General features: G+C 45.6%; 1 long non-coding RNA gene across 1 annotated transcript in view; it reads left to right on the top strand.

The window, feature by feature from the left end:
• LOC111098026 overlaps positions 1-17,103 on the top strand; it is a 123,877-nt gene extending 106,774 nt beyond the window's left edge. The window contains exons 5-7 of the long non-coding RNA XR_005366678.1: positions 13,369-13,495; positions 14,349-14,413; positions 16,202-17,103. This is a non-coding gene — a long non-coding RNA (uncharacterized LOC111098026). The remainder of the gene's footprint in view (positions 1-13,368; positions 13,496-14,348; positions 14,414-16,201) is intronic.
• The last annotated feature ends 245 nt before the right edge of the window (positions 17,104-17,348 follow it).

Genomic DNA, 17,348 nt, shown 5'->3' with positions numbered 1-17,348 from the left:
ACTCTAGCCCTGAGCATTCTTGCCACATGTACTGTTGACTCTTCTCTCCATTATACTGTTGTTTGTTGGCTTTGATGTCTGTCCTCTCTGTAGGAACGAGGATTTGAAAAAAATGTTTTTAGGGGTACCTGGGTGGCTTTGTTGGTGAAGCATCTGCCTTCGGCTCAGGTCATGATCTACTTTCGGCTCAGGTCATGATCTCAGGGATTGAGCCTCGCATAAGGCTTCTTGCTCAGTGTCTGCTTCTCTCTCTCCCTCTTCCTCTGCCCCTCAGCCCTGCTCATGCTGTACCTCTCTCTCAAGTAAGTAAGTAAATAAATAAATAAAATCTTTAAAAAAGTTTTTATTCATCCGGAGCCTGGCACCTAGACCTTCAACAAATGCTTGTTGAATTAAACTCCTTAGCTCCCCCAAATCATTATGACCCTCTCCGTACACCCACACTAGTGAGACACGCATTCTGAGTCTCATTGGCAGGATGCCCTGCATTTTTTCTTTGGAGGCAAGTTAAGTCTTCCGTTCTGAACCATCCTCCAGACTGGAGGCTCCCAGTCTCCTCAGACAGTGAGCTAACTATGCGTTAGGCAGACAGGCTGAGAGGATAAGAAAACACAAGGGTGAGTCTCAAATTCAAAATGCTTATAGTAAACTCACTCATTTGGGGGTTGGCAAACTTTTTCTGTAAAGGGTCAGGGAGTAAAAAGCATGGGCTTTGTGGGACCCGTAGGAATCTCTGTCTCTTCTTCTTCTCCTCTACCTCCTCCTCCTCTTCCTCCTTCTTCCTGACAACTCTTTAAACATTTAAAAACCATTCTTAGTTCTCAGGCAGTGCAAAAACAGGCTGTGGGCTGAGCCCTGCATAGTTTAATGACTCATCTAGGCAGCATTTATTGAGTGCCTACTCTGTGCTTGGGTTTGTTTTGGGGAAATTAGGCCTTCTGAGATATTCCCCCTGAGGCTGAGTACATACCTGGCAGGGGGGGATGGCAAGAGCCCTGAGAAGCTGAAATGAGTTGACTACAGTGCCCACTGTACCCTAGCTGGGGATGTGGGGAGGATCTCCTTCCCTGTACCATCCCTGTTCTTTGCATGACTGCTTTCTGGCAGCATGGCTGGCTGTGAGTGCCATGACAGTCGCTGTGAGTGTAATTTCAGCTGGAGGTCAGCTGTCCCCTCATTACTAAATGGCTTCCTCATCTGACTGAATTTTCTGTTTGATCTTATCTCTGCTTTTACTTGAGAGACTGACTGTGCTAACTCCCTACCAGGTCCCAATCCTTTACCTCTTCCTGGCCATGTTGACTATGTGCATTTGTCCTATTGAGATTTGCTTCCTCCTCCACTGTTCTCCACCTTTGGTTTTGTCCAGTGCCCCTCCCTTCCTGCTGATCAGGAGCCCTCCCACTGATGGCCTTTCTGTCTCTCATGTTTATAGTCCTTTTCTTCCACTGCTGGTCCCGAGGCTCTGCGATGTCACAGGCCCCAAAGTCAGCCTAGGATCACAGCTGGTCAGTGGGTGATGAGGGGTCCATTTGTTGACTGCCACCCAGTGTGGTTTGAGCCTCAAAGTTCCCCAGATGTTGGAGGCCCACCTTGCCCTGCCCTATCCATCATGGCGGATGGCTTTGTGATGAATGATATCCCTGAGTGTCCTTGCCCGCTGCACCACAGAGGAGTTAGTCATGCACTGGTTCATTTGGTCTTTGTTTTTTTTTTTTTTTTTTTCTTTTCATTTGGTCTTTGTAATAGGTAATCAAAGATAACATTTTCTCCAAAAAGCTCTTTTTAGAGGCACAGATGCCTGATAAGTAGAAACCTTATGTCTTAAATCCGCCCCACCCACTGGCTTTCTTCACTTATAGTTACCCATTCTACAGAAATCCATTCTAACAAAGAGGAGAGATGGATTTGCACATTCCAAAGTTTCCATTGGTTTGCCAGAGAATTCATTGCCAGCTTTTACAAAGTAGTGAGCTCCCTTAGTGCATTTTAAGTGGTTTTATTTGCAAGGTTTTGATTCAGGTATAACTTTTCGGGAGCACAGGGAGTGCATAAAACGAGGCATATTCATGCTCACCTGGAGAAAATTGTTACCCCGTGTATGTGAGGAAAAGATCATTTGCAAGTCTGATGTGAATGTTCTACCCCAAATCCCACAGGGCAGTTAGTTCACGTTCCAGAATGCAGATTTCTCCTACTCTTTTATCTTAAGAAGCTCACCTGTAAGAATCTGTCTTTGGAATGCAGGAAAGTCAAGATCTGAGGATTCAGGCTGAATGTGATTATGATCCATTGAAGGAATTCAATAGATCACGGTGGTATATGAACAGACCCCTTAGAGAGCTCTACCCACTGAAGAAGAACTTGTATCTGATTTCTCTTTGCTCAGAGGTTTCTAACCTGGTGTTCTCGGATCCCAAGTGGTCTACATGTGGGCTTCAGGGATCCACCAACCATCCAAAAAGACATCCAGTTTTCAGTGCCTGTTTATATGAATTCTTTTGGGGAGAGTCTAAGGCTTCTTTGGGATTTGCAAAGGATTTAGGACCCTAAAAATACCTCACGTGTGGCAGAGTCTCAGGAGATGAGGTGCTCCGTGAGGTTGGATCCTTTGGCTTATTCTGTGCTTGGTCCCAGTTCTTGGAACAGTGCTTGGTGCGTTGTTGGTGCTCAATGTGCATATGTGGGTGAGTGATTCGATAAATAAATGAATAAAATGGCAGCACTAGGATGTGAATGTGGGCTGCTCTGTGATCCCAGAGCACTTTGCCCTGTATCCACCCAAAGGAAACAGGCTATTTTGTTTTCCCAGGAAAGCTGGGCTGGTAGCTTTGCGCAGAGGAGAAAGGAAAGTCTGTGTTCACCAAAGACCCAAAGTGTGAATCAAAGACCCAAACTGCCACAAAAGAAATCTCAAAGCAATAACCAAAGTAAAGAATGCAAGAGGAAAGACAAATTGGATTTTCTGAGACTCACAGTTCCCTGTGAGCTGGGGGAGAGTTTGGGCTTCAGCCAGCCCTGATGCTGGCGACAGGGAACCTACCTAGTGCAGAGCACTTCTGAGGTGACTGTACTGGGAAGCAGCTGCCTCGGGCTGGTTTGGACTCTAACTCTGGTGAAAAGACCACAGGCCAGGCTGATACCATGTGCTTCCATCCCAGAAGCACTGCCAAGGGCTACCTTGTACACTGAAGGAAGCAATCTGCTGAGGTAGAAGAAGCACAGAACCAAGGGTCACAGGGTCTGGCCTCCAGGTCTGACTCTGGCTCTTGGCAGACCTTGGATCACCTGCTTCCCCCTCTGGATTTCAGTCTCCTTTTCTGTAGAAGGATTAGCAGTGTCTGTTTTTATTCTTCCCAGACTTAGCTGCGGGAAGTAGGCAGGAGTTGATACTGGGTTTTATAAACAAAAAAATGCAAAAGACAGAAGACACTTGGGGAAACAGGGAACTAGCTAACTGTGTTGGGCAGGGATCCTCTTGTCTGGGGTCTGGGTCACTGTGGGTCACTGGGTCACACGTCATAGTCAGCCAGTCAAGCAGATGCTCCTGGTGAGCTAGACCTGTGTGGGAAATGAATGGAGATCAAAGTTGGCAGGAGTCTGGGAATACAGGAAGGATGCACAGAGGGGATGTCATGAGAGACTCATCGGTTACTGAGGTAAATGGAGCTAGGGCTCCATCTGTGTCCACAGCTGATGATCTGGCCCTTTTTAGAGAATAAGAGTTAGTTACTAGAGCCTCTTAATTAATTCCAAGATGCTGAGCTGAGCAAGGCTGGCTTAGCCCTCTCATGATTACAGAGCAGGTGCTAACTCCTCTCGAGGGCAAACATGGCCAGTGGCCCATTCCAGAGCCATGGCCATCTTCTAGTTAATAGAGAGATTTGTGCCCAGAGTACCTGGGAATTGTCTTATTCAGAATTCTGGATGGGAGATGAGTAATTCTCAGCATTTCTAGGACTCCTGAGGTTTGGTTTAGACTGAATGACACTGTAAATAGTGTTCCTCAACCCTGAGGCTATTTCCAAGGGGGAGGACAGCACTGTCAGGAATGGGATGAGGTCTCATTGAGTTGTTTAGTGTTAGATGTTAGAAGTTTAGTACAGTCCTGCTGAGATGCAGGAGGAAATAGACATTGTGATTGCCTTGCCAGCATCCATCCCAGCCTCCCCTGGGTCTAGCAGTCTCATGGGTTGGGTGGTTCTAACTAGTCCAAGTGAGTCAGAGAAAACCCAGTCCCCGCCTTGCTGGAGAGATAGAGAAATGATCCAAACAGAACAAAGCTTAGGGCTTTAGTTTGGTGGCCTGAGAAATGGCACTCTCTTCCCCTCTGAGTGTGAAAGGTGAAGCATGGAATCCTCGTTGCTATTGGCAGCCATTTTGTAATTATGAGGAAAGCTGATCTGAAGACAAAATTAACATGTGGAGGGCAGCAGAGCCCAGAGGATCACAAGAAAATGGAGCTGGACTTCCTGGAGACATGAATCAATAAAGCACCTTTATCATTCAAGTCAATTAGAATTGGCTTTTCTGACTCTTGCATCAAGTGCTTTCTAACTGACATACATGGACATGTTGGGTTCTGTCTCTTCTCAATCCTGAAAGTCAATGATTTAATTTTATATTTTAATTTCCTGGGCTAGGGCCAAAAGCAGGTGGAAATGAGCATATAGGGCTAATGTTCTTGGACACTGGGGCTTTGCATCGGAGGTTGGAATGTTGGAAGCTGACCAGTGTTGACACTTCTTTGATCTAGTCAAAGATAGCTCTAAAAGCTTGGAGGGAAGCTCTTTACATTGTTGGGGCACTGAGGTTTCGAGGCTGGTCTAGCCTGTGGCTTGTTGGGGGCTGGCGATGGTCTAGCTCTAGAAGAATCCAACCTGATGATTTAGTTTTGTTCTTCAAATGGTCTCTGGGTTTGAAACTGCTAGTGAGTTGAGAAAATGATCCCTTCTAAGTCGTGTTCTTGCCTTCCAGAGTCAATTATCCGTAAGTCTTAGAGCTCACTCTGGTACTTAAAATTGCACAGTTCCTAAGCCTGTATGTCAGAGGAAGTGAAACAAACAGGCTTCTGTTTTACAAACCCTCAGACATTTCCACAAAGGGTCTCTTAACTGTCTCTGACAGTAAGAAAATTAATAGATGCAGCTGACAGTGTGTAAAATGATCATGTGTGTCGAGGTCTCAGAGGATAACATAATGTCTTCACTAGAAACGACTAGTGTGATGTGGGCTAGTAATGCAGGAGATGGATGGGTAGAAAGCCTGCCATGGGTTAAATGCCATCATTATAGGCTCTTTCAATCAGAAAGTGCTGGAAAGAACCTGCAGCCTGCCTAATCCTGGGCTGGGGACCCAGCATCCAGGCACGATAGATGATGCTGAAGGAGGAAAGCACCCCTTGACCTTGAGGACCTGCCTGGCTGAGCGAGAAAGAGAAGGCACACATACCTAACAGCCAGGGAATGCTTGCAGCTGTATGTGTTCTCGGAAGTCTGAAGAAGGAAACAATTGTTGAGATCTGGGCTTTCTCAGGGGAAATGGGGCTTGAATTAGACTTCAAAGGAATTGAGCAAATTATTATTTGGACTGGAATTATGTATTATCGAATGAACCTTGAAGCAGCCATTCATTGGCTGGGGCTTGGAGATTTTATTTACTGAGAATGTTGGAATAAAATTTATTATAACAAGAATTGGCCTGCCCTGTATTTGTCCTATATTTAAAACATGTAATTTTTCACAGTAACAGCAGAGAACATGAAATTTAAATGTAGGCTTCTTTATGGAGTCTTGAAAATGACTTTTATTCCTGGATGGAATTGGACTATTGACTGTGTTAGGTTTGGAGGTGATTGAGCAAATAGTATTTTCTATTTGATCTTATTATATTTTAATCACATTGCAAGAAATGTCAGAATAGTACAAAATGAGAAACTTCACAAGCTCATATTTCATTATGAAGTCAGTTTGTACAGAGCTTTGGAAAGGACCTCACTCACATTGATTTGCTGCGGTGATCAATTATAGCTCAGCTCTAACGGGCTGAAGCTGGTGTGCAAGGAGCTTCCGCCATGCTGAGCCTGAAGGTCACTTTTCGGCATCCCTCTGCCTGAAGCCGGCCACGCTCTTCCTTGTTTTATGAGGTGACTTGAATCTGGAGGCCAGTGGATGAAATACCTCTTCACTGTGGCTCTGGTTTGCTAATGCACCAAGCCATCATGGTTGAACATGGTGCTGATTTTTTAGTTGGATGAATTCCTAGAGTGTAGTGCCTAGGTCAACAATAATCACGTGTTTAGGGCTATTTATGTAAATCATCACATTTGTCTGAAGAGTTTGTGCCAATTTATATTCACACTATGCATGTTCAGGGGGGCCTCTTTTCCATACTATCACCAACACTACGTATTTTTCTTTTTCATCTTTGCCAGTCTGATAGCAACCACTTGCCTAATTTGTATTTCTTTGGTTATGAGGAGGCTTGGACTTTTTCATATGTGTGTTAACCTTTTCCAAATTTTCTGTTTATATCTTTTGTTCATTTTCCTATTAGATTATATCATGGTTTTATTTTTATTCATTTTTTTAAACTTTGTTTTTAAAAGATTTTATTTATTTATTCATGAGACACAGAGAGAGGCAGAGACATAGGCAGAGGGAGAAATAGGATCCTGTGGGGAGCCTGATGCAGGACTTGATTCTCGGACTCCAGGATCACACCCTGGGCGGAAGGCAGGCGCTCAGCCGCTGAGCTAACCAGGCATCCCATATCATAGTTTTAAAATATGCCTGCACATTCTATGTCATTCTTTTTTCAAAAGGTGGAGTCTGGATCCCAGCCTCTCAAATGTGGCTGGGCTTAGTGACTCACTGCTAAAGAACAGAATGGCAGAAGTAGCAGAGGTGATGATGTGTGACTTCCAAGTCTGGACCGGAAAAGATGTTGTAGTTTTCATTCTCTTGAAATGGTTTGCTCCAGAGGAAGCCAGTTGTGAGGACATACCAGCAGCCCTCTGGTAAGTAGCAAAACCTACATGGAGAGGAGACGAAGTTTCCTATCAAGAAAACATCATCAACCTGCCAGACATGTGAGGCAGCCGTCTTGGAGGCAGGTCCTCTAGCCCCCCTAGCCAAGCCGTCAGATGACCGCAGCCCTGGCTGACACTTAACTACACTGTCACGGGAGATGAGTTTACCTAAGGCCCCAGAGGTGGAGAGCAAAACCTTAGCTTCCAGGAACCTCACATTCCGAAGCCAGGAGTTAGGACTGCAATGTCTAGTACAATAGCCACCAGCCCCACGTGGCTACTGAGCAGCCGATGTGGCTAGTCCGATTTGAGAGACACTGTAAGTATAAAGTTTAAGTGTAAAATGCACACTGGATTCCAGAGATGTAGTCTGAGGAAGATGGTTATAGACTATCCCATTAATAAATTTAAAAAAATTGTTTTCAAAGATTTTATTTATTCATGAGAGTCACAGAAAGAGAGGCAGAAGACACAGGCAGAGGGAGGAGAAGCAGGCTCCATGCAGGGAGCCCCATGCGGGACTCAATCCCAGGAATCTGGGATCATGCCCTGAGTGAAGGCAGACACTCAACTGCTGAGCCACCCAGGTGTCCCCCATTAGTAAAATTTTATATTATTTGCACATTGAAATGATAATATCTTAATTATATTGGGCTGAATAATGTAAGTCCGGCAATAGGGTCCAGTAAAATGTGATATTCATAAATGTAGTATATACTCATTACTTTGTACTTGATAAGACTATTTTAACAGTAACTAAAAATGGATGAAATCAGTGATATACTGATTTTCAGCCTGCTTGGGTTAAATTCTTTGAATTTTAGCAGCCCTGTCTGTAAATGGGGGTGATAATAGTCCATGCCTCTGTGGGTGGGTTATGAGGATGGACTCAGATAATCTCAGTAAAGGGTTCAGTGCCGTGCCTGACCCACGGTAAGCATGTCAGCTTTTGTTTTTATTTATAACAAAGGAGGAAATAAAGTCTTTATTGACTTCCTTGACTCAGAGTAACCAAACTGTTAAGAGGATATGCATACAGTACACCTAATGAGATGTTTTATCAGCATTGACAGAGCTCCAGGCTGCCCTCATTCCATAGCAGTGAGATTCCACTGCCTTTCTGATGTGTCAAGCCCTTGGATTTGCAATCCCTTGTATGCTGTACAAATTAGTTAGCTTTATTTTATACTGTACACATGGAGTTACCACCTCTTGACTTTAACATTCAGATTTATGTGAAAATCATGCAAATGATGCTTCCCTGAATCAAATGGAGCCTGGGATGTCTTTGTCTGATGTCTCCACTTCTCCACTGCCTTGCACGCCATGCTCTGTGTGTTCCTCAGGGAAAGCTCAGGGCACTCAACCATCCTCCCCACCATTCTGAGTGCTCCCTGAGGGTGGGGCCGCTGGGCTCAGTTAGCTCAGCACACAACAGTAGGTAAGTGCTTTCCTCTTTCCTCTGGGTTTAGCTAAGGCCCCTAAAAGTGGAGAATAAAACCTTAGCACCAAGTACCTCACATGCTGAAGCCAGTATGGCGGCCAGCATGTTGCATGTGGCTACCGAACACTGAATGTGGGTTAGTCCAGACTGATGGGCATGGTGAGTGTAAACTACACTGGATTCTGAAGACTTAGTATGAAAAAAAAATGGTTGTAAATAGCCCATTAGTAAGTTTTTATATTGATTACACATTGAAATGTTAACGAAGCTATATTGAGCTAAATAAAATAAATTAGTAAAATTAGTTTCACCTGTTTCTTTTTACCATTTTAATGTGGCTATTAGAAAATTTAAAATTATATGTAAGACTCACATTATGGGTTAGACCATTTGTGCAGGACTTGCCAAAGAGGGGGTTGCGTGGAGAAGGGGCTGGAGGTTCTAGAGTTTGTTGGGGCAAGTTGCCCATAATAAGAAAGGAGTTGGAAGTGGGGCAGCTTGAGAGGGCCATGTGCAAGAGCATCGTCTGGGAGGGGAGAGCTGAATCCCAAGCCTGTGGGTAGACTCCCAGAGACTGCCTGCTGGAGGAGGGGTTGGATGCGGACAGCAGGAAGAGGCATTGGCCATACCAGGGGACTGCAGCTGACAGATCCCTTCTCCCTCCAGTGATAGGCAAAGGTATTTTTTTTTAAAGATTTATTTTTATTTATTTATGATAGACATAGAGAGAGGCAGAGACACAGGCAGAGGGAGAAGCAGGCTCCATGCTGGGAGCCCGACGTGGGACTCTATCCCGGGACTCCAGGATTGCGCCCTGAGCCAAAGGCAGGCGCGAAACTGCTGAGCCACCCAGGGATCCCCTAGGCAAAGGTATTTTTGAAGAAGAAAAGTAACTCTGCCCTCACTATCCCTGCAGGGGAGCTCAACATTTAGGACTTGCTTTATCCAGACAGCACCAACAAGTCACAATCTGCCATTTCTGCCTCTAGCCTACACTCCCTTGTCCCACCCTCCAATCCGGAGGGCCTATGTATTCACTGGGTGTGGGAGGGGAGCCAGGTGAGGTAGGGAGAAGGCCCTGTTAACTCCTTTCCCATGATGGACCAGAGCTAGGTGAAGGGGGACACTTAAATTGGGTGACTTTAAAGTTTTATGGTCACACTGGCTTTTTGTTTTGTTTTGTAAAAGGCCTATTCACTTATTATCCTGTGATCTTTTAACTCCGTGAACTTTCAGTCTCCAGTGAACCTGCTAATATGGCTCAAAACAGGTCCCTCCTCTGCTCAGAGCTCTCCAGAAGCTTCCCTCTCACTCTGAGTAAAAGTCACAGTCCTGTAACAGTCTGAAGGGCTCAATGTGAGCTAGCCCTGCAACTCTTCTCTGCCACATCCTTTACTGCCATGCCCTCCAACCCATGGCTGCCACACAGGCTCCCTGGTGTTTCAGGTACTTGCTCTTCCCTCTGCCTGAAGTGCTCTTACCTCATGATCTGCACAACATGCTTCCTTTCCTTCTTCGGATCTTGACTCTCTCAACCTGCTGAAATGATAACTCTACTTTCCCAGCTACCCACCCCCCTCAACTAACATGCTATTGTTTCATTGTTTATTACCTTTCTAGTCCCTAGAATATAAGCTCTATGAGGGCAGCAAGGTTGGTTTGTTGTGTTTTGCTGCCTGTTTTGTTCGTTGATGCATTGATGCAATGTGGGACATAGCAGGTGTTCAATAATATTTGTGAGTAGGTGGAATGATAGTGGACAAATAGTTATGAGATTGGCCAGAGGCTTCCTCCCAGGGCAGGAGAGATGATTTAAGGAATCAATGTGAGGGGCAGCTCTGGTGGCTCAGCAGTTTAGCGCCGCCTTCTTCACAGGGCCTGATCCTGGAGCCCCGGGATTGAGTCCCACGTCGGGCTCCCTGCATGGAACCTGCTTCTCCCTCTGCCTGTGTCTCTGCCTCTCTCTCTCTATCCTTCTCTGTGTATCTCATGAATAAATAAATAAAATCTTTTTTTTTTAAAGGAATCAACATGAGAAAGAATAATATTGTTCTATGCTTGTACCCTGTCAGATGCTCCTTGTGGGGTCCAAATCATCCTGGAAATGGAGTCTGAGCTCTGCAGGTGTTCATAATCTAGTCAACATGTAAGCAGTAAGCGCTATGACCCAGGCTGGGAAGGGTGCTTTGGGCTGTGACATTGGGATTGGATTTTGAAGAAGCAAGCAGAGGTGCATCAGGCAGGAAAAAGGGAGCCCACAATTTAGACAAGGATGTGTGCTCAGATTTGAGGTGTGCTGCGATGTGGAATGTGTGGGTCTAGAGAGTGTGAGAGGCAGGTGGGCAGTGGGAGGAGAGTGCATGGGGTCTGGTGGAAGAGGGATTGTATTTGGCAGCTTTTGGTTCAGAGCCATTTCTGAGCCCAGAAAGCTGGTAGGGCATATAACGAGGGCATCCACAGTTTAGTAGGTAGAGAGGACAGGTTCACTGCTGCTGTGGTCCCAGGACCAGCTCTTGGTCATTAGAATGTTTAAAGGGAATAAAAATGATATACCTATAGGCACCTGGGACAGAGGGAGAGGGCTAATCTGGTGAGGACACGCCATCCCTAGGAATGAAGACCTATAATCACAGTTAGCACTAAATGGAGGTCCCCCTGGTGGTGGGATGTTTTCATTCCCTCAGTGGATGTGCTGTGGCTCGATGGTGAACCTGTGAGAGTCTGACTTTTGGTGGCCAAGTAGTGACAGCCATGACCTCTTACTGGCATATGCTGTAGGTGATCAGCTTTTCCTTGTATTCAGATTCTCAATGGTAGCAGGCACCCAAACCCTTATTAGCATATTTGTCCTATTTGTAGATGCTGATACTCTCGTGGCACCTTCTCAATATGGAGTAAGAAAAATGGGATTGGGGCTGAGTGTTAGTTAGCTGTTGCCGTAATAGAGCTTTATAACCAAACTTGTGCAGACTCGGTGGTTGGCAACAACAAACACTCACAGGCTTTGAAATCTTCAGGTTAAATGTGATTCAGCTTATGTAGGCGGCACATGGCTGAGTGAGGGTGGGGGTACTCTAGACAGCAGATTGGATCCAGGTCTACTCCATTCATGCTCCTAGGGCCCAGACTCGAGGGGCAGTGGTTGCCCTGAGCAGTCTCTTCTCCTAGTGGATTACCAGACACATGAGCCAAGCTAAGCCATATTTATATATTTAATTAAGGTCTCAGATTGGGTCGCTTCTGCTAATTTTTTCTTGGGCGAAGCAAGTCATATGACCAAGTCCAACACCAGTGAGGCAGGGAAGTATGCTCTGCCTGCATTGGAGGGGAGGAAACGAATGTCCAGATTTCTCTGAGGCTGCAACTCAGGGAAAAGTATCACAAAGTTTGGAGATTAGTTCTTGCCTCAGGCACTATAAGTCTTTCAGAGACTGTGCTAGGCTGAATGAGAGCCTCCCAAAGTTGTCCTTGTCCCAATCCCTTGAGTTACATGGCAGTTGGGATTAAGGTGAGGATCTTGAAATGTGAAGATACTATCCTGGATTATTTTCATGAGCCTGATATAAGGGCCTTTATAAGAGGAGGCAGGAGTCAGAAGGCTGTGTGACCATGTGGTGACAGAGCTGAACTGGAAAGAGATGTAGCTCTGTGCTGGTTTTAAAGAAGGAGGAAGGGGCCATCAGCCAAGGAGTGTGGGCAGCCTCTGGAAGTTGGCAAAGATGTGGATTTTCCCCTGGTGCTTCCAGAAGGAACCAATCCTTCTTGTTCAACTAGCCCTTAGAGAGTTTAGCTCTGGAAGATGCTTTTCTTCTGACCTCCAGAACTATTAGGAGAATAAACTTGTATTGTTTAATTTTTTTAATGTAAACTTTGTGAGTAATTTTTAAAGCACATGAATTTCAGTAACTTTCAACAGACTCCAAACCTTGAAGATCCAGACAAAATCCTGAAAATCCTGTGACAGTGTGGTAGAATATGTTGGGCTCTGTGCAGGTGAGAGGGGTTAGCATTTTCTCCCAGGTGGCACTGTACAAGTATGCTCTCTTGCTCTTATGTGCAGCTTCCCTCCTCCTGCTGCAAATGTGGGATCATGTAGTCTCTCAAGGAATGGCAGCTCATCCATTCTCCTCTGTTCATGATGGGTGATTTGTCATATTTTTCTTTCTCCTTGTTGGCATGAACTTAAAACCTTATTAGGTTATGGATGCTAGTAGCCTTACTACTTTGCCAACTATATACACACCTGGAGGTAATGTTTAATGTACCATCTTAGCTATGGTGGACAATGGATGAAGAAAGGAGGACTGCTTGGGTGAATGGCTCAAGAGCTGTCTACCTGGGGAAGACTTGGCCACCACTTCACCACCACCACCACATATGCTAGAGATTTAGAACCTGATCCAAGAAAATATGGAGTCTTCCAACTTCTTCCCTCCCTCCTTCCTCCATCCTCTCCTTACTTCCAGCCTGGGATGACATAATCTGATCTGTTTTTTTAAAAGCTAGCTGACTGGTGACCCTGTGAGGTTGAGGTAGAATAGACCAAGTAGACCAGGAAGGAGATTGGTACATTAATCTGGTCAGAAGGTGATGAGAACTCTAAACAGGGCAGTGACAAGCAAGACACATTTTCAAAGTAGAATGATTGGGACCAAATGAGCTTGGCTTTGGGCTCATTGCTGTGTTTAAAGAATATGGTGGACACCGCACAGCTCCCTTCTTCTTTTTTTTTTTTTTAATAAATGTATTTTTATTGGTGTTCAATTTGCCAACGTACAGAATAACACCCAGTACAGCTCCCTTCTTTAGGATCGAGGCCCTCATTCCCCCAGCTGACCTGGATGTATGTTCATAATGGCCCACACCTGGATCCCTTTCTTCCCTTGGCTCAAAGGAGCTTCATTGCCCAAGGAGTCATGGAAACTTGGAAGAAATGGTTACCAGAAGGATGGGAGTGAGAATTTCTGCTGGATTTGGCAACATTGAGATTACCAGCGACTTCAGCAAGAAGAGGATGACGGGTAGGTATAGGTTGTAGGGGCATGAAGACCACATGGGAGGAGGAGCTGGGCTGAGTCTTGAAGGAAAGGTAAGAAGAAGGGCATAGGAATACTTGCCAGGAAGAGGGGATGATATAAGTGAAGGAACCCAGGCTGGAGAAGCCACCTAGTATGACTGGAGAGTGGGAGAGGGTGGAAGGGATGGCTGGAAAAGTGGATGGTATGGTCCAGGTATGGTCATCTTAAATGGTAGGCTCTGGAGTTAGAGCAGATTCAGCCAGTCTTCATGCATGTGCAAGTTCTTGGGTTCAGGATACTGTTCTCTAGTAGGCACTGGGGACTCTCCCCAGAGGATGGACCTGGCTGTTCACATGGATGTTTTGACCATGGTCCAAGGACTCCATGGTTATAAATGCAGATGTAATGAATTTTCTGAAAGGAGTTCCATTAAGCCAGTTGAATGCCTTGATCAGTTTCCTATCCTGCCTAGTAAAATTGTTTCAAATTTTTACTTTTTAAAAAACTTTAATAAAATTATTTTCAAAGAATTTAATTCTGTTTTATGTAAATTATATAGGAAGGGTTTAATACAGCTATCAAATTGTATCCATGATAACTTCTGACATTCTGAATTTTTTGTGTGACCACTGTTTCTAAGAAAACCAATTTTCCTGGACAAATATTTGAAGATCTAAATTTTAACAAGACAATTTGATCTTTATATATACATATATAATCTCTAACAAATTTTACAATGTGAAATTTTAACTGTTATCAGTTCTCTTTGGAGGAGATTATTCCTTCTAATACAATTCATTATGACCAGGATGAAAGGTTGATAGTTTATATTTATTGCTTCACTAATTCATTACAGAATGATGAGTAGGCCTGTGGGATGCTGCCGTTTTGCTGTCTTGTCCAGGACTGGGTGATTGAATGGTAAGTCTCTGATTTCTTGGTGGGCTGTGTGTAAATCTCCTCCTCTGCGGGCAGGATGGGGAAGTCAGATGCCCTGAGGACCAGTACCTGTGCACAAGCCATGGTACCAGCATGGAGCCCTCCCCGTGAGCCCTCACTGTGCCAACACTTCACAGATATCCCTCCCACGTCTCCATTCTCATCCCATTTTACAGAAGTGGAAACTAGAATAGCAATGTTAAGAGGCCTAATTGGAATCAGATCTGAGGTTGGTTGGAGTCCCAAGCCCACACTTTAAACCACAGGGCTACACCGTGTCTGACAGTATCTGTGTGCTCAGCGGACAACCACTCACTTCCTAATGCTGTTTGAGCAGGGGGTTAGGGGTGAGTTATGGACAGAGAATATCTGGTCCAGATCTTCACTACTGTTAAACACACACACACACACACACACACACACACACACACACGCTCCAAATGTGGAAACAAAGGCCCAGGGGAGAGAAGGGATAGTTCCAAGGTCAAACAGTTATTGGGTGGCATGGATGGCTATGGCCCAGATTTTCAACCCTGAGCCCACCTCCGGCAGTGGGTGCCTCTCCACTCAGCAGCCTGCGCGAGCGTCTTTGAATCTTGTGACCAGTGTGATGGGGGAGGCAGGCAGTGCAAGTAGCTTGAGACTGGGGATTCTTGGATCACAATTTTCCTTTATGTCCAGGAAGCTGGGAGAAAATGTCCCAGTGATGGGGACTCTTAAATCTTTGGCCAATCTTTAGGGACCATGTCTGTAGTTGCTCCATGGCCCTCCCAGGTCCTTGTGGCTCTTAGCAGGGTCTGGTTTCCTCATCAGAGGGAGCCCAGTGGGACCTCCAGACCTGCGTCCTCTGTGTGAGGCTGAGCTGGTGGCCGGGGAGGACGCTGCCATTTCAGTCTGGGGCCACACCTCAGTTGCATTTCCCACCTCCACTGTGAATAATGCACTCAGGGACTTCTAATCTTGAAACAATCACAGAGAAGCCTTTTTCTTTGTGCTGTTATAACCTATTTCCTTTTTCTGATTATATAAGGAATGCCGGTTCATTGTGCTACAGTTTTTCTATTTCATAAGGACCATCATAGTTCGAATCATAATAGTATGTGATGAGAAAGAAGGCTTGTTTTTTTCCTCCTTTTCTCGAAAGCCCACAGTCACACAAAGAAAGGAAGTATGGGGCTCAGAGGATGAGCAAATGACGGCACCCTTGACCTAATTAGATGGAGAGGAAGCTGACTGGCTGCTAACAGGCTGGGGTGCCTTTTCTCCATGTGGAATTCTGGGGGATCTGTGCTAGCAGCTCCAACCCTCAATCCCATTGTCCTCCACCACCCCTGAGTCTTGACAACTGGTCACAATTACATATGCAGGGAAGAGGGTTTTCAAAACTCTGCATCTCACATATTCTCCACTAATGCTAGGATAGCAAGCCTGTTAGGATGGGGGGGGGGGTTGTAGCTGGAAGGTTACTAAGGAAACTTGGAGGGGTCTCATCCGGAGGGTACTTGCTTTGCTGCCCTTCCTCTGCCCCCAGGAGTCTGGCTAGGGGCCTACACTGATGCTAAGTTAATCCTAGGGTGATGACTTCATTCTTTGAAGCTGGAGATGCTCCTTCTGTTACCAATATTCCACCCCAGATGAGGCCGCACATTCAAACATCCTGTTCTGACAATGATTTTAGCCGGTCAAGCAAAGGCAGCCCCAAGCCTTCTTTCCTGGTCTGTCTTCTTTGTTGCCCTTTCTGGGAATAACGTGGGCTTTTCCTTGGCTTAGCATCTCAGGTGGCCAGCTGTCTGAGGAGCGTGCCCACCGCCCACCCGCATTCTGGCAGCCCGCGCCACCCTGGAGACCCCAGCCTCCATTAGCAGCAGAGACGTCGAGAGAGTCTGACATCCCTGACCTGCCAGCGAGTCTTCCTTTGTTTGACTCCATTAGTAACTGACCTATTAGACTTTGCAAGAAGAAGATTCCAGAACCCACCTGCAATCTAAACAGCTTTCAGCAGAAACAGTTGGTCTATGTTCCTCTTGCAGATAGCTCTGGGCGGAGGAAGCAGAAATTGCTGTGGCATCTCCCAAAAGCATTTTATAAAAGGACTATTTATTCTAGGTTCAGTCTATTTTGCCCAGCACCTCTCAGACAGTCAATAATTCCAGTTTGTTTATGATTATCCTTGTGTCCTCCCCTTCCATCTGCCTCCCAAGCCTGCGCTTCTCGCCACAGCCGCCCCACAGAATGGGGGAGCATCTGTCTTTCTAATGACCGGCCATGGCAATCTTCGCTGTTCAATATGGCTAGATGAAGAAAACATTTAATTTCTACTATGTGGGGCACTCCAAAGCCAGATTTGACAACTGTTCCATTGAACACTAGTATTTCACAATTTCCTTCGATAACAAAAAAGAAACAGTTCTTACTCCCAGAGGAATATATTTACAAGACAGAAAGTTGATAACCAGGCCACTAGAATGACAAATGGTTCTAAAATACACTGTGTATTGATGTTGATGAACGTGCACTGCCTTCTGAGAGATGGAATTCTTCCAGAGAGTGTCTTGTTCTCAGCCTGAAGGGCCAGTAAACGTCTTAGTGAGAAGCAAGGGCCTGAGTCCTGTTTCTGGGGCCTTCTTGGATTGGAAGAGAGAGCGCTTGGGTGAAGGCCTCTGGGCCATCCATGAGTGGTAAGTAGGAGCACCAAGGGAAGGAGATCCCTGAGGGCTGGTCTTCATGTAGAAGTGAGGTGCCCCCATAGGGTGGTGAAGGATGAGAAGGGCCTTGGTAAGTGGCAGTTGGAAGGACAGGGTCAGCAAAGATATCCAGAAAAAAATGATGGATGGTCAGTTGGGAACCTATGTGAAGGGTGCAGCTCTGTGGGTAGGGAAAGGATCATGGATGAGTCTCAGGGCCATGGTCTTCTGCT

Source organism: Canis lupus, chromosome 11 (genome assembly GCF_011100685.1).
Source record: "Canis lupus familiaris isolate Mischka breed German Shepherd chromosome 11, alternate assembly UU_Cfam_GSD_1.0, whole genome shotgun sequence".
NCBI lineage: Eukaryota > Metazoa > Chordata > Mammalia > Carnivora > Canidae > Canis > Canis lupus.
Note: the sequence above shows the minus strand (reverse complement) of the source record. Positions and strands in the feature narration are given on the sequence as shown.